Source organism: Vipera berus, assembly GCF_964194415.1.
Source record: "Vipera berus genome assembly, chromosome: 1".
In the NCBI taxonomy this organism is placed as follows: domain Eukaryota; kingdom Metazoa; phylum Chordata; class Lepidosauria; order Squamata; family Viperidae; genus Vipera; species Vipera berus.
The window spans coordinates 34,578,054-34,599,768 of record NC_138202.1 but is presented as its reverse complement, the minus strand read 5'-3'; the positions used below and the strand labels follow the sequence as shown (position 1 = coordinate 34,599,768).

At 41.2% G+C, this 21,715-nt stretch overlaps 1 long non-coding RNA gene across 1 annotated transcript; it reads left to right on the top strand.

Moving 5' to 3' along the window:
- Positions 1 to 122: 122 nt before the first annotated feature.
- On the top strand, positions 123 to 20,841 carry LOC308663239. Its single transcript, XR_014025331.1, has 4 exons — positions 123 to 568; positions 1,613 to 1,710; positions 17,758 to 17,864; positions 20,744 to 20,841. It is a non-coding gene; the product is annotated as an uncharacterized lncRNA (long non-coding RNA).
- The last annotated feature ends 874 nt before the right edge of the window (positions 20,842 to 21,715 follow it).

Sequence of the window (21,715 nt, the reverse complement as noted above, 5' to 3'; positions counted from 1 at the left end):
AACTGGGTATGCCTAGTCCAGGGGTAGGCAACCTCGGCTCTTTTATGACTCATGGACTTCAACTCCCAGAATTCCTGAGTCAGCATAGCTGACTCAGCATAGCTGACTCAGGAATTCTGGGAGTTGAAGTCCATGAGTCATAAAAGAGCCGAGGTTGCCTACCCCTGGACTAGTCTAATGAAAAGAAGAACTAGAGATGAGATAATAGCAGTGTTCCAATATCTCAGGCTGCCACAAAAAAGAGGGGGGGGGTCAACCTATTCTCCAAAGCACCTGAATGCAGGTATAAGAAGTAATGGATGGAAACTAATCATGGAGAGAACCTAGAATAAGAGAAATGTCCTGACAGTGAAAACAATTAACCAGTGGAATGGCTTGCCTTCAGAAAGCTGTGAGTGCTCCATCATTGAAGAGTTTTAAGAAGAGATTGGACAGCCATTTGTCTGAAATAATATAGGGTATCCTGCCTGAGCAAGGGTTTGGACCAGATAGAAGACCTCCAAGGTCCCTTTCAACCTTGTTATTCTGTTTCTCTCAACTGAATTCACCTCACAGAATTGTCAGGAAGGTAATACAGAGAGATGTATTGTGAGTATTTGCTTTCTTGAATTTGTAAAAATGATAAAGGTGGGATATAAATTAAAATAAATTTATAAATAAAATTTAGTTTTTTTTACAAAATCCACTGTCATGTTTGGCCCTTGATATGACTCCAGAGTTGTCCATTCCTATGCAACAGGCAAGTTAAGACACTGAAATGTAAAGCATGTGGTCTTTTAGTTTGGGTTCCATTACCCCATGTATAATCACATTGGCTATTGCAGGGGTGTCAAACTCAATTTCATTGAGGGCCACACCAGCATTGCGGTTGCCCTCAGGGGGCCGGGTGGGTGTGGCCTGAGTGGGCCTACTGGGTGGGCATGGCTAAAGTGCATATGGGCTACTGGGTGGGCGTGGCTAGAATGCCTAAGGCCTACTGGGTGGGCGTGGCCAGCTCTACATCGTTGGCATCAAGGGTGCCTATGGGGGCCTGGGCAGGAGTGGGACAGATCTGAGGGTCTCTGGCAGAAGGAGGGTCTCTGGGCCAGGGCCAAGGCAGTGGGGGCCGTTCCCTCACTGTTTCCAGGATGGGTTCATGGGCCGCATGAAACCACTTCACGGGCCGGATCTGGCCCCCGGGCCTTGTGTTTGACATGTCTGGGCTATTGGAAAGCAGCAATACAGTGTGGGAAATAATAGTAATATTGATAGATCTTATAGGATTTTTATGAACTATTTATTCATTATTTACTTTATTTACATTATTTACATAAAAAACCAATAAAACATTAAGCAAAATTATAAACAAAGCATGCATATGCTTTGAACATTTGAGAATGTTATAGTAAAATAACACCATTATAGATGCAACTCAATACTTTGCAATTGGATTTACTATTATTTATTATTATAATATGACCTATTCTCCTTGAGAAAATAATGATACAAAAACAGTGCTATAGCCATGTTTCTGCCCAAAAATGGGTACTCTCATCCTTCAAAAACATTCATTTATCAATTGAGGTAATTTCTTTAGATTTCCTGTATGATCCATTTTGGTTTTTCTCAGCAGGAGGCAGCACCTAACTACCAAATCAAGGTTTAGAAGCTAAAATTGGTCATGAGAGGATACCAAGACGTCGGGCCAAGGCTGGGAGGGTACAATGGAAGGTAAGAAAAAAACTATTTCAGAAAAAAGAAGTCCATCTTCCAAGTAAAAGAACACACTCTTGGAGGAGAGTTCGTTGGTACACTCATTGAGAAGGGGGGGGAAAACCCTAGTTAAACAAATCTCATTTTGAACTGAATCTGTCTTAAAGATACAGGATACAATCTGTCTTAAAGAAACAGGAACATGAATCTTATCACTAGTAGAATACAGCATGCTGAGCTGATTAAACATGTGCAATGCACATGTTTAACTGTACATTATCTACAACTGTTTCATAACTCCCCAAAATAAGATCTGGCCAAAGAAAGAAAGAGCACACCAGTTTGGTGTAGCAGTTAATGCACCAGGCTAGAAATCAGAAGGTCCACCTTACATAGGAAGCCAGGTGGGTGACTTTGGACCAATCACTCTTTCTCAACCCTAGGAATAAAGCAATAAGCCACTTTTAAAATGTGGCCAAGAAAACTGCAGGGACTTGTCCAGGAAGTCACCAAGCATTAACACTAACTTGAAGGGACAAGAACAACAACAAAAAATCAGCAAAGAGGGGAAAGGCAAAACAAAGCTAAATGCTTTAATTTCATTTAATAAATAGTAATCTCTGATTAATCAACTTAAAATAATTATATATAATTGATATGATTATTCTTTAACTATTAAATAATTTGCCACATTAAATATTGCCCTTTACTTTTAGAAGGGCTTGCAATCAAAATTTCAAAGGGTCTCAAGTTGTGCATTTCTTCTGTCTCCAAAAACATGTTTAAGTGCAAATTAAATATTTTAATATTTATTTTTATTTATATTTCATATTTTTAAACCACCCTTCTTTTAATACAGGGGACTTCAAACTCTGCCCTTTTATGACTCATGGACTTCAACTCCCAGAATTCCTCAGCCAGGTACGCTGGCTGAGGAATTCTGGGAGTTGAAGTCCATGAGTCATAAAAGGGCAGAGTTTGAAGACCCCTGTTTTAATAAGATAGTAATGAAACAATGGATTGGCATTGGCATGCAAAAAACCCCTGTCAACAATTTTTTCAGTGTTGGGACATATAGTTAGATTTTGATATTTTAAAATGTGTTAATTGGCAAATACTTTTTATTATTTATAGTTTTATCATAGATAATAAAATACAAAACAGTAAAACAAATAAACAAAAAGAAACAAAACCAAAACATGCATTCAACCCTAACAACAATAAAAAAGAAAAAATAGTGTACCAAAAAAGAAGAAAAAGCGCAGAATTAAATTTAACATTTAATATGTATGATCCACCCTAGCTGGGTGCTGAAAGAAGAGTAAATTCTCCTCCCCTTTTACATACATACATACATACAAGAAGAAGAAAGAAAAGGCAGTCAACAGGTTGAGCTAAACATTACACTAATTTTCAAATCCCTCTGTTAACCATCTATTATTATATTTATTTATTTATTTTATTACATTTATATACCGCCCTTTCCCGGAGGACTCAGGGCGGTTTACAGGGTAATTAAAAACCAAAATACAAAAGTTAAAAAAATTAAATTTAGCACATAGAAAGTCTACAAACGGTTTCCAGTCTCTTATAAAGTTGTCTAGTCCATTATCTCTAATCAAAGCAGTTAATTTCTCCATCTCTGCTAGTTCAGTCAATTTCAAAATCCATTCTTCAATAGTCAGTGTCTCTTTTTCTTTCCAGTGTTTGGCAAGTACAATCCTCATAGCCATCACCATGTGAAAGAATAGCACCCCAACTTGTTTTTCAATTGGCTTATCCAAAATACCTAAAAGAAAGGCTTCAGTTTTCATTAATATTTTTATCTTAAATATTTTTTGCATTTTCATTACTATATTTATCCAGTATGTTTTCACACATTTGCAAGACCACCAAATGTGATAAAATGAACCTGGATTTTTATTACATTTCCAGCACTTATTGTTGTTGTTGTTGTTAGCTGCGAAGTCGTGTCCGACCCATCGCGACCCTATGCACAACATTCCTCCAGGCCAGCACTTATTAGAAATCCCTTTATACATTTTCGCTAGTCTATCTGAGGTCAAGTACCAACAATACATCATTTTGTACAAGTTTTCTTTCAAACTATAATGCAGGGCTTTTTTTTCTCATAGAGCGCTCAGAGCGGCGTTGCGGCATCTTTTTTTTTTTGCAAAAAAAAAAAGCGCTCCCTCTGAAAGCCTATTGCAGGGCTAGGCAATCTTGGCCCTTTTTTATGACTCATGGACTTCAATTCCCAGAAATCCTGAGCCAGCCATGATGATGGGAAAGGGAGAGGTTTCCAAGCTGAGCCATGCTGGCTCAGGACTTCTGGGAGTTGAAGTCCTTGAATCATAAAAGAACCTGCACTAGAGGAGGACATTAAAATTATTTACAGGGTTACTTCTTTAGGAACTAAACTTTTAGAATCTAAAACAGCTAATTCAAAAAAGCCAACAGGAAAGAACCTCACATTTTTCATCTGCTTCTGTCTTTTGAAAGGTAAAATTAGATAACAAAACAATCTATTTCCTATTTTAACATCTCTGCAATGAAATCAATAAAGGTAACAGGAAAGAAATGAGAAACATTTTTCTCAATGTAATATGTCTAATTTAGCTGATGCTAGAAAAATAGTATCTTTTGTACATACTCTTGAAAACTATTTTGAGTCTAACCATCTATTAGAACTAAACCACTTTAAATTAAACAATTCTTAAGAATGAAATATTCTTAATTTGGACTTTACTTTTACTGTTTGGACTGTTGTGTGTTTTGAAAAATAGATTATTTAGAATCTAGTTATGTTGCACTTCAGTCTTTAATAAATTAACCTAGTATATACGTATATGCGGAAACGACTAGCACTTTACCTATTTATACATAACAATATATGATGTTTTCCATGGTGAGCTTAACATCAATAACAACATTTATTAAAAAGGCTAAAATAATTTCTGGTGGTATTATCTGAAGCCTGCCTTGGACCCAGCAATATTAAACAACTTACGTCCGGTCTCCAACCTTCGCTTTGTTGCGAAGGTTGTTGAGAGCGTGGTGGCGCATCAGCTCCCTTTGTTCTTGGATGAAGCTGATTATCTAGACCCGTACCAATCGGGTTTCAGGCCCGGGTACAGCATGGAGACAGCATTGGTCACGCTGGTGAATGATCTTTGGCGGGCTCGGGACAGGGGTTGTTCCTCTGTCCTAGTCCTGTTAGACCTCTCAGCGGCTTTCGATACCATCGACCATGGTATCCTGCTGCGGCGTCTCAGGGGGTTGGGAGTGGGAGGCACAGTTTTTCAGTGGTTCTCCTCCTACCTTCTGGGACGTTCGCAGTCGGTGTTGGCAGGGGGGCAGAGGTCGACCTTGAGGCCTCTCATTTGTGGAGTTCCCCAGGGATCGGTCCTCTCGCCTCTCCTGTTCAACATCTATATGAAGCCTCTGGGTGAGATCATTCGTGGTTTTGGAGTTGGGTATCATCAGTATGCTGATGATACCCAGCTTTTCATTTCGACCCCAAACCACCCCAGTGATGCCCTCGACGTGATGTCCCGTTGCCTGGAGGCGGTCCAGGTCTGGATGGGGAGGAACAGGCTTCGGCTCAACCCTGACAAGACTGAGTGGCTGTTCGTGCCGGCATCCCGGGAAATTCAGATTACTCCATCTCTTGCTATGGGGGGTGAGCTATTGCCCCCCGTAGATAGGGCATGCAACTTGGGGGTCCTCCTAGACTCACAGCTCTCTTTAGAAGATCATATTGGAGCTGTGACTAGGGGGGGCTTTGCCCAGGTCTGCCTGGTGCGCCAGTTGCGGCCCTATCTGGACCGGGATGCCTTGCGTACAGTCACTCATGCGCTCGTGACCTCTCGTTTGGACTACTGTAATGCTCTCTACATGGGGCTGCCCTTGAAGACCACTCGGAGGCTCCAACTGGTGCAGAATGCAGCCGCGCGAGTTGTGTTGGGAGTCTCCCGATACTCCCATGTTACACCTTTGCTCCGTGAGCTGCATTGGCTGCCGGTTGCCCTCCGGGTGAGATTCAAGGTGTTGGTAATGACCTACAAAGCCCTACATTGCATGGGTCCGGATTACCTATGGCAGCACCTGCGGCCGGCATCAACTTCCCTCCGTCCAGTGCGCTCCCACAGAGAGGGCCTCCTCAGGGTGCCTCCAATCAAAGAATGTCGACTGGTGGCCCCCAGGGGGAGGGCGTTCTCTGTGGGCGCGCCAGACCTGTGGAACCGCTTGCCGGTTGAGCTCCGGATGGCCCCCGACCTTCGCTCCTTCCGGCGGGATCTAAAAACTTACTTATTTGAGCAATCCGGCCTGGTTTGATGGGTTTGGGGTTGGGTTTTTAACATGGTTATAATTATTGTATATATCGGGCATAATTATTTAATTGTTTTTTAACTTTTGTACTTTGTTTTTTAATATTTATTGCCCTGTCCACCGCCCTGAGTCCTTCGGGAGAAGGGCGGTATAAAAATTTAATAAATAAATAAATAAATAAATTAAAATTTTGTTTAGTCGCAATCTTTCACTTTTCACATTCTGGAAAAGCAGTGGTCATGTATCCTAGCAAAAGATGTTACATATGTGCATAAGCATAGTCAGTAGATCCAAGAAACTGGTATAGGATTCCCCTGTAAGATAGAATTCATTAAGTCCTTCATCAGAAGAAGTAGTTGATCTCTGAAAATACTTTTAAAGAATTATTATAAATTATAATAATAATAAATTATACTTCTGAACACTGAGAAGGAAATCTTAACTTTAATGGACCTAGTGTGAGCTGAGGATGCACTGCTTAAGCAGCGTTTTAAACAATATGGAAAATTGAGAAATTATATCTCTATATATCCCAGTTGTTTTTCAACTGGGCGCATCTATAGTCAGAAATTTCTTTTTTCATTAGTGGGATACAGTATTGCAGAAATAAATTTTAAGGTGTTTATCAGATTATGAGTAATATATTGTTTTAAGACACCTAATACAGAAGAGGATTTTTTGATTCACATTATTTCACCTCTTGTTTTCAATATTAATTTTATGAACTATTAAGGTAGAAAAGAAAAAAAAAGACAGCTGTGGGGGTGGTAGAAAAGGTTAAGACAGTAGCCACAGACAGCCTCTCCAATTTTTATACCTGTCACATGTAAAAGAAGGTAGAGCTTTAATTGAGAAGTCGTGGTTACCATCTTGAGTTTTGATATGAAGCTATTGCTCAGTGTTCTTCAAGTCACGAAGAAGGTATATCTAGGTCTTCTTGTTGTGATGTCAGAACTAGGGATGTGAGAAGGAAAGCACTGGAAGATAAATATGTACAAATCAGCATGATCTGTCATCCACTGGCCAGATCACATAAGCTCTGAGAAATTTCACACAAACAAGCAGCTGAATGCCAAGTTGCTCCTGTGCCTGAAACTGACATATAAAAAAGGGCAAAGTTTCAATCGCATGGCAACCATCTTGACTTTTTTGATGCCCAGACACCCCTGGCTATATATAAATTAGGATCTGTAGCTTTTCATGCCATGAGTCTAAATATGGACCCCATCAATTCGCTTCATATTAGGCTGGGTTTAAAACAGGTTACAGATAGGGGCAGTTTCGGAAATGGCAATCCAAAATCAATGGCTGGGGAAGGTGTTATGATGACAAGATTTCAACTTTCCTGGACATTTTGGTATAACTCTGAAGATCAGAAACCCAAAATAAATAATTGCAAATACCAAATTCATTAAGAAAACACTAAACTCAAATTCATCAAAAGTTTTAACATCTCATATAATAAAATGAGACTAAGATTTCTTATTACAGGTAGTCCTCGAGTTACGAGTATAATGGAGCCTGCCCATTCCACTCATAACTCAAAAATTCGTACAGTGAATCTCGTTTGAGGTATGAGATCAATCCCTTGCTTGTTAAAACGCACGCAGCTCGTTAAGCGAACATGAGGTATCTCAGGGTGGGGAAGGCCATGGAGGCCTTGTGCTGGAACAAGCCCCCAAGGCTCCCCGACCCATTAAGATACTGCATGCCTCCCCCTCCCTTCCTACCATGCCAGACTCACCTGGAAAAGATCTGTCTCCTGCTGCCACTTGGATTTGAGGCCGGGGAACACTTCTGCGCACCCCACGTGGTCCAATCAGGGCTTCAGAGGCCTTTTCCAGGCCGCTGCTGCCCGGATTTGAGCCCGGGGAACACTTCCATGACCCCCGCCCCCCGCAGCCTGATCCAGACTCCGGAGGCCTTTTCCAGGCCTGATTGGGCCACAGGGAGGCTGTGGAAGTGTTTGCCGGCCTCAAATCCGGTCGGCAGCAGCCTGGAAAAGGCCTCCAGAGCCCGGATCAGGCCATGGGGGGGCATGGAAGCATCCCCCTGGCCTTAGATCTGGGCCACAGCAGCTTGGAAAAGGCCTCCGGAGCCCTGATCCAGCCTCTGAGGCACGTGGAAGCGTCCCCCAGCTTCGGTTCCATTCTCTGTTGCAGAGAACAGAAGCCTAAAGTACCATGAGATAACATGAGATCAGTAACGTGAGATCTTGCCCCACTGAACTTGCCTGATCTTGCATTACTTTAGGCCTCCATTCTCTGCAAATGCACCAAAGGCCTGGAGCAACCAAGAAAGCGAAGGATCTTGATCTTCACAGAGTGAATATTAAAGACCTGGTGCCTAGAGAGACCCAAGGCAGGGGTAGGGAGGGAGGGAATAACCAGGGTGAATGTTGCAGAGCCACTGCGGTCACTCATAAGGGCGAATGACTGCCGTGGTGCTGCAATATTTGTAACTTGTAACTCGTAAGCACTAGGGGGCACTCATCATGTAACTTTGAACAAGTGTTAAGTGAATGCTCGTAACTTGGGGATTACCTGTACTTGTCTCACTGATGCCAGAATGCCTGTGTCATATTATTGTAATGGTCACTACCTTTCCTGTTCCTCACACCTACTTTTCTCCTCTTTTTCTCCCTCCCCTCTTGACAACAGCTCTGTGCATATATTATGCACTTTTCTCAGGAATATACTCCATCAATTTAATGATCCATAAACACTTATGCAATAATGCAGACATGTCAAACACAAGGCCCGGGGGCTGGATGCAGCCCGCGAAGTGGTTTCATGTGGCCCGCGAACCCATCCTGGAAACAGTGAGGGAACGACCCCCGCTGCCTTGGCCCTGGCCTTGGCCCTGGCCCAGGCTGCTTTGGAGCCAATGTACAATTTCGTGGTGGCCATCTATGCTGAAATGCGTTCAGTCTTAGCTCCACAAGGCCATCTGTAAACAGCGAAGGAGCAGCTCCTGCCGCGTCAGCCCCGCCTACTGGGCAAGTGCTGGGGGGGGTATTACCCTTTGTGAGGAATGAAGAAATACACCATTGCCTGGAAGTGGCCAGCACATTGCCCTCCCTACTTAGGGCAGGCTAGGGGCTGGGCAGCATTGCGCTTCTCATCAGATTCATGCCACCTGGCTCAGCCTCTCAGCACTGTGAGGAGAGCACCCCACTGCCTGCCAAAACTGGGCAGGCTGGGGGTTGGGCAGCATTGCGCAGGTAACGTTGACTCTCATGCTGCTCATGGCATCCCCTCCCCCAGAGCCCACCAAGCTAGATATGTGAAGTAGGTGAGGGCCATGTGCTGGCCACTTCCAGGCGACGGTGCATTTCTTCATTCCTCACGAAGGATGATACTTCCCCAGCTGCGTTTCTTGCCTGTTTTTCTCCCTCCCTCATCTCAAATATTTTCCCACCACAGACGAAGGAAGGGAGGGAGGGAGGGAGGGAGGGAGGGAGGGAGGGAGGGAATTTCTACCTTAGTCCTTCCCTGCTGCCCTTTCACCATCCCCTTGCCCCCTCCTCCTGGCCTATCCTGGGGGGGGGTCTCCCATCCTATTGCTAAGGAAGGTTTGGATACAAAGCCAGGTCTCCTCACATGGAGAGGGAGTGGTCCTCCCTCTTGACTTTGCTCTCGTACCCATCATAAGCAACCTGGCTAAGGAGAGCAAGCACAGCAGTAGCAGCCTTGAGGAGGTAAGTGCAGCTAGGTGCCTCCTTGGGGAATTGGGGCTGGGCTTAGTGCTGCGGGTGCTTGAGGGCTGGGCTGGGCATTTGACCTCCGTGCCACCATCCAGGGCCCCCCATGGCCTGAGAGGAACAGTGAGGCTCCTCCAGTGGACCATGCCTTGGCACTTGCCCCGATCCCATCTCCTTCTGCCAGAGACCCTCAGATCTGTCCCACTTCTGCCCAGGTCCCCATAGGCACCCTTGACGCAAACGATGTAGAGCTGGCCATGCCCACCCAGTAGGCCACATGCACTCCAGCCACACCCACCCAATAGGCCATGCCCACCCTGGCCACACCCACCCAGCCCCCTGAGGGCAACTGCAATGCTGATGGGCCCTCAATGAAATTGAGTTTGACACCCCTGCAATAATGCATCACTTAATCTTTAAGATATCACAGGATAATTTTTTTGGGGGGAGGGGCTGAAAAAATTACATAGTCCCTCTGAATTCAAATTGACAGCTTCCCCAAAGCGTTTATAGAGTGATAAAATGAGATAATATGTTAACAAGATAAGACCCAAAGAAAAGGCTGTGGAGAGAAAAGGGAACATCATCCTACATTTAGTTTACAAAGGTTCAGTTCAACCTGAGCATAAGAGGTTGGAAGGATTTTTGGTTAAACTGAGAAAAATGCAATAGGAATAGCTCAGTGATAATTCCAAATCTAAGGTATTGTAACATAGGTTTTCTTTCCTCAACAGCTTCAGGCATTGGCTAGATAGATATGCATCAGGCAAGTGCTATATTTTTTTGCCCCAAGCTGGATTATATGGTCTACAAAGTTCCTTGGTTTTATTTTATGAGAAAAGAATGTGGAAACAAACTGGATAATTTCTACAAATCTCCATTTCCCAAAGATCTTCTGTAAATAACAGAAAAACAAAGACAATTATGCTATAATATTCAATATATACATACACAAACTATTCTGTTGTGCCACCCAGCTTCAGAGGCAAAATGTGTAGTAAACATGGCTTAAATTCCTGTACTATGGTAAGGATATCCCAGTCTGGGTTAATAGCCTTGACGTTTGCTCTGGATGAAATGAGGATTCAGGGGGAGTAATTAGATTCTGCACTATGAAACTTGTAACCAAAGAGAAATGATACCTAATGATATCAAAATTCCAGCGTTTTGGCTCTGAAATGACCTAAGAGTGACACAGGTTTTAGTTAATAATATTGATGTGGACATAGTTTTGGAAAAACCATGAATAATATACTTTAACTGCAAATCTGATGCATTTCAATATAAGCTTCTCTTCCTTACATCAGAAGCTCTTTGATACAGTGTTTTCTATGGCTTTAGAAGCCTGCACTGGTACTCCCATCCTGTTTAACATTAAATGAGGCATACAACTGGGTGCAAATTACATCCCACATTTATGATGTCAGGAGAGGAGTTTAATAGAGCAGAAGAACTATGATGAGCGCTGCTCAGCAGAAAACTAAATATTCTGTTGTATGTGGATGAATGTGTGTGTGTGTGTATGTGTGTGTGTGTGTGTGTGTGTGAGAGAGAGAGAGAGAGAGAGAGAGAGAGAGAGAGACAGACAGACAGACAGGGAGGGAGGGACGGAGAGGAAGGGGGAGAGAGATTATAGCTGACTGCAGACATCCTTTTAATTCCCATAATGGAACAAAATTCCTATAATTTAAAAACTTGTTAGATTTATCCATACTCCAGGATTACTCCAATCAAAGAAGCCATAGGGTAAAGAGCAGGCTCCATAGAGGATTCATTCTCCAGAGCTCTTTGAATTGAAAGCTGGAGCTGGAGAGATGAAGCAATGGGCTGCCATTGTCCTATATTGTGGCTGTGACTAGCTGAGCTAAAGGTTTCTCCTCATGGTGGCTGAGGCATTCAACTGCCCCATGAGGAAGGGCAAGAAGTCCTGTTTCAGAAATGATGGAGGCATCTAGAACATCCCAAATCATTCATTTCTACCATAACTGACCATTCCTGAAATAGCTTGCCATCAAATACTGGTTCCTTGATAATTTAATTTTCCTTTATCTTCCTCATCTATTTCACTTTCTATATTTTTTTTCTTTTTATAATGTTAAGCCTAAAAGGACAAAGGTTAATTTATATAATATTTTTAATTACCCTGTCAATCTTTTGGACTGAAGAATAAAGTATAAATACTTTTAATAAAAATCAGTAATCATCTGTGTTGGGAATCTGGCAAACCACAGAAGGGCATTTCAACCTTTGTTAATGCCAAGGAGATTAATATAATTAATCTACTTTTACTTAGTTGCTGTATTCACTCATGTACTGGAAGCACAGTTTTCAACTGGTTTCAGTATGGTTAATTACAGAGAATGAGGCTATCAATGGCTGCTGATTGTGATGGCTACATAGTACCTTCATCATTAAGAATAGATTTGTTAATATCAATTGCAAGTATAGTATGTTTCTTAAGACCAATCATTAAGAACTAATGTGGCAGACTGCTCTAGGTATCTACTTCCGGAAGGTGCAGTACTGCAGATAAGCACTCTCTGTAGTGGCAGGGCAATTATCCTGATTTGGGGCTTTCCTTATTGCTGTATCCTACCTACAGTGATCTTTGCCTGTCAATTACTCCAGAATCATCTCCTTATGTGTAAGATGGAGATGATTTTCTGCTTTGGCATGAGAGCTTTACTTGGCCTTTGAGCAGCATGCTGGGGATGGTGCTCAAAATGGGCTGGCCGACGATTGTTGGAAGTGTGGTAAAGGGATTGGCACATATTATCACTTATGGTGGACATGTCCGGAAGTGGTTAGATATTGGACGAGGATCCAAAAATGGATAGAAGAAATCACAGGGTGTTTAGTTGATCTTAAACCAGAGACGTATCTGCTTGGCCCCAGGCCTGGAAATATTAAGATGGAAATATGGTATTTGGTTTTACATATCTTAACGGCGGCAAGGATGGGGTATGCTCAATTTTGGAAGGCAAATCATACCCCGCCGGATGAAGTTATAATTAGGAGAATACTTGATTGTGCAGAAGCAGACACATTGACCAAGAAGTTGAAGGGTAAAGAAGAGACACCAGCATTTCTATTATGGAATAAATGGTATATTTGGATGGATAAAAGATTAAAGAAATGAGGGTGGCTTGGAGGTTGGTCAAAAATGAAGTGATATAGTTTTTGTTAATGAATAAGCTTTGGAGTTGGATGGTTATAAGAGACTTAATGAGTGGTATATAATTGTTAGTTTAGAAGTAGATATAATTTGAAATTTTTTGAAATGCTTTTCAATTTTTCAATTTCTTCGTTTTCTGTATATTGTAAATGTTTTTTTGTCTTTGATGGTGTATGGTGTGTTTTTAACACGAAATGTAAATAAAGATTTATTTTATAAAAAAAAATGGGCTGGCCGAGACAAAGAATTTAGTGAGGTTCAGACAAATTCAATTTAATTAACACTATGCATGCAGATTCTTCATCTGTACTTCATAATTTTGTTTTCTCACATAGTAGCAAGTTTTGAAATTGTTCAAGAGGCCACGTCTAAAGTTTTAAAGGGCAGGGAAGAAAGAACCTGCAGTTATAGATTACATCCTCTTCAAATAGGATTTTGTATCATTTTATTACAGAAACCACACTGAGCTACTTTATTTACTATTTGATTCGCATTCAGCTTTTCTGCTTTTTATTCAGGAGCTCAAGGCAAACTCAGTCATATTTTTCTCCGCAACAAGGTCAATTGGGCTGAGAGGGAGCGGCTGACCTAAAGTCACCCAATAGGCTTCCATTGGTGAGGGAGTAAGTTATCCTTGCTGCTTCTGTTCCGAAATCTTAACTATTTTCACTACACTGGCTGTATTACAATTGTTGTTGCTGTTGCTACTGCAACCAGGGCAATGAAATTATAATGCCAGAGGTGATATAGGATGTTCAATTCATCTCTCCCTTGTTTTGTTTTTTCATTTTATACACAAAATTGTTTAATAATTCAGCAGTTGAAGGGCTCCAGACTTCCAAAACAAGATATTTCTTCTTAACTGATGGTCTGATGAGCAGGCATATTTGATATTATGATAACATGTTATGGGAAGCCTTACAATTGGCTGCTATGGTGGGCATTGCAAGTTCCACCCACTTCTTAGAAGGCAACATGGTGAGGTTGTTCTTTAGCCCACCAATACCTACTTATCACTTCTTACTATTTTAAGCTTGCTTTTTCTTTGATTTTTCTTTGGGCGGGGGACAAGTGAGCATGTCTCTAAATAAATATCTACAGTCTCCTTCCATTTTCATTTTCTAAGAGTTCCTATGGGCCTGATGTGATGAGGCTGTCATAGGTACTGGCACTTTGCTTTATGTTTAGAGTATAAATATTATTTAATTTAAACAAATTCAATTAAAATGTGAACATCAAATAAAGTATAAAGCCCAGCAAGCACCATATTAAAGTCACTTCAATAAATAATATGAACGAAAGAATAATCCAGCCCAAATATTTTCAGGCAAAGCTCTGAAATAATTCCCATCTATAAAACTTACGGAGAATTTTTGTTAGCCAGATTAGATATAAGATAGCAACCTGAACTTCAAAGACAGCATGAACAATTTGGCTGTATGAGGAACTGAACTACAAGTGAACCCACCACATATTAGCAAATTATGCTGCAGCAGTCCATATAGTTTATAGTACTGGATGTTGTGTAAATACTGCACATTGGGCTATGTTACCCATAGGTAAGGGTGTCATGCAATCTAGCTCATTTCACCTGCAGCGTTCACCTGTTATCTAATAAGAAACACTTTCAGGTTTTACTGGTTTATAAAACCTGCATTCTGAATCATGTAATCTATCAGTAAAGAATGAAACAGTATGACTGAAGTTTTGGGACAAATTATTCCCTTATATATAATCATATTTTGCCCAGCATTGTTTTTCCCTCTCTATTCTTACACACTTGAGAAATAAATCCCATGTTCCTTTAGGTGCAATGAAACTGTATAGGCCATTCAGGAAATATAGTCATGATTTATATTGCCTGGAAGCATATCTTAAATTGCAGCTTGTTTCCAATTTCATTGCAGAAAATGGGTTTCTTCCAAGGAGGAAGGAATGCAATTGATGTGCACTCATAGGAGACTGTAATATTGCCAAGAAATATGCTGTATTCTAAAACTGTAAAAAACAAATTATATTTTCAGAAGAAACTCTCCAGACCACTGTCTTTTCTTGTTTTTCATCCACTGGAGTAACTTTGATTCACTTTACATTTATAGAAATAATTTTATTTAGAGTTTAGGAGAAAACTTGTTTCTTTTAGAAGAAGCTCTCCTATTCTACCTCCTCTTACAATATCAGGCAACACAGTATTATTTATTTATTTATTTATTTATTTATTTATTTATTTATTTATTTTAATTCCATTTATATCCCGCCCTTCTCCGAAGACTCAGGGCGGCTTACAAGCTTAGCAGTAGCCTTCATTCTATGTATATGCCTGCTTATTAGGGTTTTCACACACACCCCAAGCGGCATTATTACAAAGTCAGCTTATTGCCCCCAACAATCTGGGTCCTCATTTTACCTACCTCGGAAGGATAGAAGGCTGAGTCAACCTTGAGCCTGGTGGGATGCGAACCTGCACTAATTGCAGGCAGCTGGTGTTACTTAAGGAGGCATTAGCCCACTGCTCCACCAAGGCAGTTAAATTAAACTTTCCAATTAAAACAAAAAGAGCTTATTTAACTCTTTAACCGTTGGGCAAGGAGGACAGGGGTCTGTTAGGAATAGCAGACCACGATAAATTTAAGTATTAACTCAAGGAGATATTTTCTAGCAGTACAGCTCTTCAAAGCACAGGGCCTAAGCATCTTTTATTCTCACAAGGGAAAGGTTTTTCTTTAGCCAAAGCCTGACCTGTTTTTGCAATTGAAGATGAGTAAGGGCCAATGTGATGCAGCGGTTATGGAGTTAGGGCAGGGGATGCAGTAGCTCTAGGCCAGGGGTAGGTAACCTTGGCTCTTTTATTATTTATTATTATTTATTATTTATTCAATTTGTATACCGCCCTTCTCCCGAAGGACTCAGGGCGGTTAACAGGGCATATATAAATAACAATACAAAAATTAAAAAGAAATTAAACAAATGCCCAATTAAAAATTACAATAACAATAAAAACAATAAAAGACCCATTAAAAAACCCTAATGTTCCCCATCAGGCCAGACCAGCTAGTTCAAATAAGTGGGTCTTCAGCCCACGCAGGAAGGAGCAAAGGTCCGATGCCATCCGGAGCTCAACCGGCAGTTGGTTCCATAACGCCGGAGCGCCCACAGAGAAGGCCCTCCCCCTGGGGGCCACCAGTTGACATTCCCTGACCGGAGGCACCCTGAGGAGGCCCTCTCTGTGGGCACGCACAGGGCAGAGGGGAGTTGACGCTGGCAGCAGTTGGTCCCCGAGGTATTCCGGACCCATGCCATGTAAGGACTTAAAAACCATCACCAAGACCTTGAACCGCACCCGGAAGACAACTGGTAACCAATGCAGCTCGCGGAGCAAAGGTGTAACATGGGAGTACTGGGAAACTCCCAAGACAACTCTCGCGGCCGCATTCTGTACCAGTTGGAGCCTCCGAGTGGTCTTCAAGGGAAGCCCCATGTAAAGAGCATTGCAGTAGTCCAGGCGAGAGGTCACGAGCGCATGAGTGACCGTACACAGGGCATCCCGGTCCAGATAGAGACCTTCACATTTCTAGGTTCTATTATCTCCAAGGACTTGAAATGGATACCTAACATTAGAACCAAAAGGCACAACAAAGAATGTTCTTTCTGAGTGAATTCAGAAAGCTTAGACTGCCCAAGGATCTGCTGATACAATTCTACAGAGAAATTATTGAGTCTGTCATTTGTACCTCAGTAACTGTCTGGTTTGGCACAGCAACCAAACTAGGACAGGTACAGACTTCAATGGATAGTTAGAGCTGCAGAATAAACAATTGCAACCAGCCTGCCTTCCACTGAGGATCTGTACACTGCACAAACCAAAAACAGGACTGAGAAAATAACTACAGACCCATCAATTCCTGAACATAAACTGTTTCAACTTCTCCCCTCTGGACACTGCTATAGGGTATTGGATGCCAAAACAATTAGACACAAAGATTGTTTTTTCCCCTCATGCTATCACTCTGCTGAACACCTAATTCACACAGTACTGTCTTTGGCTTAAAGATATTTACCAGGTAGTAAGGCTGTATTGATATTATCCTTCCCGTCTCATCTTTCTCATTTTTCATCTTTCCTATTACCTTCTCCTATTGGTATCTATGATTTAACACTTGTATCTTATGATTAATTATTGTAATTATGATCTATGATATATGACCTATCACTTTGTTGTTCTATGTACACTGAGAGCTTATGAACCGGGGACAAATTCCTTGTGTGTACAATCACACTATTCTATTCTATTCTATTCTATTCTATTCTATTCTATTCTATTCTATTCTATTCTATTCTATTCTATTCTATTCTATTCTATTCTATTCTATTCTATTCTATTCTATTCTAGTTTAGAATAATCTGAGTGTTTTCCTTTATTCTAAGAGATGCAGTACAAACTCTCAAAATTCCAAGTGTAGGCCCCAACTAAAAAAATGTTTCTTTTAGGCTGGGCTCATTTAGTTTATTTTCTGTAGATCTTGAGAAACTCTCAGAATGGTATGTAGAATCCATCTTCTCTTAAGTTCTCAGAGTAGTTATAGACATTATGTTAGATCCCCATGTAAGAGGTTTCTTGATATCTCTTCTGTAACATCTGCATAGCAGGACCAGGATAACTCCTAAAGCTAATATGCTACATATATTGCATTTATCTAAAATGCAAGGATCTGTGAATTCAATTCCATATAGAGAGTTAGAACTCTATTGAAAAACAACTGACTACATGTACTTGATGATTTCTAATAAGGATGAAACTGAAAATGTGGTACCTGCTTGCTGATCAGCTAAAAAAATAACCTCATTCCTTTAAAAGATCCAGAACATTTTGTGCTCCAATTGAATTTGAACAAGATCTAACTGAGACATGACTCTGCTTTTTCCTGATTGCAAAACTTCAAACTCTGGAGACAACATCATCAGGTATCTACTGAATCCACAAACCTGCAGGCCTACTGCTGCTTCTGCCTTTTTTTATCTAGCCACTCCAAGATTTATGATTTAACAAAAGCCAAGGAGAAACATCCATAGTTGAGTCTTTAGCAATATCAAGATTGTTGTATCATACATTAAAAGCCTGAGAACCATAAACATGTGGGTTTTTTAAAACAAATATTTGGAAGCCATATTATACTGAAGTATCCACACCAGGGGTATCCACACTGTTAGGTACTGATTTCAAAATGGCAGGCAAGACAAGGCAATCTAAACTGCCCCTTTTTTAATGTGTAGCACTTATATTGTGCACAGACAAAAAGTGCTTCAATTGCCTATCTAGTTTGTAGCCCCTTACCCCACTAGTTTGATGTTCACACACATCAGCTGCAATGGAAGATGTTTTTATTGCCATGCATTTTGCTTGTGTACATGGAGAAATTACCCAGGATCACTGAGATAAAAACACAGTCATGCTATAGAGAATAAATATAAACAGCTGCTCTTATTTCTGCAGAGTAGTTCAATTTGAGTTAGCAGCATGTAGTGTGAAATCACTTTTTTGTCCAAGTGCTTTACATATGGTGTTCTGCTAGGTAGCATGTGGAGCCTGTCAGCATACCCATATTATTTGCCAATTGCCTAGATTGAGTCACATATGTCAATTATTAAAGATGATCCAAATATACCAAAGGAGGTGTTTTTACACTTTCCAAGATCTCTGCCTTCTCCTGCTGCTCGCTCATTGCCAACTGCTCAGGCTAAGAATGTCCATCATCTTAGGATGACAAAATTAGCCATCATAAGATGGCCTGACTTAGCATTTTAATTGTTTTTTTAATTCAAAATTCTCAGGGTCATTGTCATGGAAGAAAAAGGTCAATAGCCAGGTTCAGGCATCTCATTAATGTTTGGTTTGTATTAACTATGCTTTGTAAAATAAGCTGCAGTGGCTGATTTAGAACAATATCTTAAGTCTTAAAAAACATTGTTCACATAATGCATGATTCAGAGCTGTAGTTTATAAATCACAGTAAAGGTTTTATAATGTGATTAAGTTTGATTTTATTTTGGTGTATTTATCACCTAACTTTATGTGAAATTATGCTCTTCCTTGGAAAAAGCAGTAGCAGCCACAGGACGGGGGGGGGGTGTCAAAATAGACAAGATGGTGCATATGGCATTGCAGTACACACCTCTTTGTACATGTGTCTGGTATGTGTACCTCAGGACTTGCATCATGATGTCAAGTCTGTCACATTGCCTGTTTTGAACTTTTGTGGATGCCTCTGCCTCACATATAAACAGACAGTGTTGAAACTGACTGCCATTGATAAGGAGAGAGAGATAATGAAGGTGAGGTAGTGACATTTTCATACAGGTCTAGGATATATATACCATCAGAGAATGTTCTGGCTATCATACCTCATAAAGGGCTTCAGCAATATCCTATGAGAAAAACTTAACATGTTCATGTTTTTTTTTAACTTGGGGAAAAAAGTAAGGGAGGATTCTAAAATAATTATACAAAATTGCATATGGAAACGGGATTCCATTGCATTTATCTCCACCATTCATAATACTATACTGCTCAAAAAAATAAAGGGAACACTTAAACAACACAATGTACTGTATTTAATAGTAGGATGTCTTATCTTGTGTTCCCTTTATTTTTTTGAGCAGTATATATTCCTGGATAAATCCCAGGGACACTGAAGGAAGTGAATGGTGGAAGATGCAAGGCAGCAAAAGGAAGTATTTTTTCCCTTTGTTGTTGTTAGTTGCGAAGTCGTGTCCGACCCATCGTGACCCTATGGACAATGTTCCTCCAGGCCTTCCTGTCCTCTACCATCTTCTGGAGTCCATCTAAGCTCACGCCTACTGCTTCAGTGACTCCATCCAGCCACCTCATTCTCTGTCGTCCCCTTCTTCTATTGCCCTCAATCTTTCCCAGCATTAGGCTCTTCTCCAGTGAGTCCTTCCTTCTCATCAGGTGGCAATTTGTAACCACAGCGCAATGATGGCCAACAGCTAGGACAATGATGGCAAGCCTTTTGGGCTCAGCATGTCAAAAATTTGGAAAATGCCTAATTTGATTATGCTGGCCTATCACTCCCACCAATGAAAAGAGAAACAATTCCCTATCTCTCTCCACCTAATCTAGGACACCCTGAACAGCAGCACTCAGCATTGAGGCTGGGCCACCTAGTACAACCACTGTCACTGCCACTCAAAAGGACCACCTTATGGCATTCCCCAAGGCACACAAGCCTGGAGGAAGTGCGTGATTGCCCCCACAGGCCAGTTGTCCCCATGATCTGTTGTGCACTGCTTACCTTCAGGCACTGTTCTCTTTCTCTTCACAGGCTCCTGTGGCCTACCCGAAGCTACTCAGGGCCATATGTGGCCTTTGTTCTGGAAGTGGCTTCACAGAATGCTCTTTCACAGCTTCTGTAGCCCCTAAAATCTTTACGAAAGCAATTCGCAGTCTTGCATAATTTTCAAAAATTAAGGAGGCCTCATGAGAATGGTCTGTGCTGTCACACAGCCTCCAGAGCCTCCAAAAATCATGTGAGAATAGGGTGTGTTCTCATACAACTTTGGATTGGTCTGCAGACTGTGCAAAAGCACACTCCACTATCATGCAGTCTTCACATTTCTGAAAATTGTCTGGAAGCATGTTGCATTCTCACATGATTTTGGAGAGTCTGAAGGCCATGCAATAGCATGGCCCTCTTGTGCGATTTTCAAAGTGTCCAGAGACCATGTGAAAACACATTCCATTCTTGTGCAGCCTCAACAGCCTCTTTCTATCACAGAAAGTAAGCTGAAAACCACAATGAATGATGCTGTCCCTATCTCAACAGGTCAACAGTAGAATCGTGCTTCAAGAAAATGCCACATCCGAGTTTCACGAAACATCCCAGTACGATACACTATACACAAAAAGTTATGTATTGAGTCGGATAGGATAATAGCTGAAGGAATTCTTTCAAACGTTGATTGGATCCAATGGCCTGTTATACAGTATATATTTTAAATTCTATAAAGAACAGAACTAACATGATCTGTGTGGTAATTTTAAAGCTATCATTAATCCACCATAAGAGGCGGAGCAATACCCCTTGCCTAGAATTGAGAAAATTTATACTAAGCTTGACGGAGAACATTTCAATAAAATAGAGGTAGCAAAGATTTATTTACAGGTGGAAATGGAGGAAGACTCCATGATGTTCCTCACTATAAATACACACTATATTATGTAATAGAATTGCTTTTGAAATAATATCAGTCCTAGCACTTTGACAGAAAGCAATGGATCAAGTGCTACAAGAGCCTTGGTGGAGCAGTAGGTTAATGCCTCCTTAAGTAACACCAGCTGCCTGCAATTAGTGCAGGTTCACATCCCACCAGGCTCAAGGTTGACTCAGCCTTCCATCCTTCCGAGGTAGGTAAAATGAGGACCCAGATTGTTGGGGGCAATAAAGCTGACTTTGTGATAATGCTGCTTGGTGGGGGGAAAGTCCTAATAAGCAGGCATATACATAGAATGAAGGCTATTGCTAAGCACATTGGTTTGTGCTTAAAATTGTAAGCCGCCCTGAGTCTTCGGAGAAGGGTGGGATATAAATGGGATTTTAAAAAAAAGTATCCTTGAGGCATGCAAAGCTACTTAGATGTCCTTACTATGACTGTACAAAATGACAAGGTACATCTGCAGATTTCAAGGCATTGCTTGTAGAGATCATAATAGTAAAGTTGTAAGGGATCTTGGAGGTCATCTAGTCCAACCCCCTGCTCAGGCAGGAAACTCTATACCATTTTGGACAAATGGCTGT